Source organism: Atta colombica, unplaced genomic scaffold (genome assembly GCF_001594045.1).
Source record: "Atta colombica isolate Treedump-2 unplaced genomic scaffold, Acol1.0 scaffold51, whole genome shotgun sequence".
Classification (NCBI taxonomy): Eukaryota; Metazoa; Arthropoda; class Insecta; order Hymenoptera; family Formicidae; genus Atta; species Atta colombica.
The window spans coordinates 383678-384199 of NW_017259541.1; the positions used below are offsets into that span (position 1 = coordinate 383678).

The following is a 522-nucleotide window of genomic DNA, read 5'->3' on the forward strand; positions in this document are numbered from 1 at the left end:
ATTACACAAAGTGCTTAATAATAAATATATATATATATATATAAATTTATTTTTACCAGATTTGAAAACTGTTTAAATAATTAATAATATCGATTGTTGTTTCTTTGCCCCATTAAAATAATAATATTGTACTTTAATTCCTAAATGATGTTATATTTTTTTCATTAAATAAATCACATTAAATATACTATTTTATAATTCTCAAAATTCGATGGAGATAGACTTTATGACTATGAATTTTTGATTTTATTTGTTTTACAAATTTCTGAGTTTTCGTGTTTTGTAAACTAATGATTTCTCTAAACATTCTCCTCGAACAGGATTCATATTAAAGCTTTCAGAATTAATTAAAAACAAAGTATAGATAGCGAATTAGTTGAAATCTATCACACACGCGCGCGTACGCACGCACGCACACAAATATTATCGTGTGTATATAGAGTATATAGAGACACACACACACACACACACACACACACACACACACACACACACACACACACACACACAACATATATATAT

The 522-nt window shown here is 26.8% G+C and overlaps 1 protein-coding gene across 1 annotated transcript in view; it reads left to right on the plus strand.

Moving 5' to 3' along the window:
• Positions 1–522, plus strand: part of LOC108691757 (beta-1-syntrophin) — a 272624-nt gene that overhangs the window by 10097 nt on the left and 262005 nt on the right. The gene's annotated exons all lie outside the window — the stretch shown is intronic.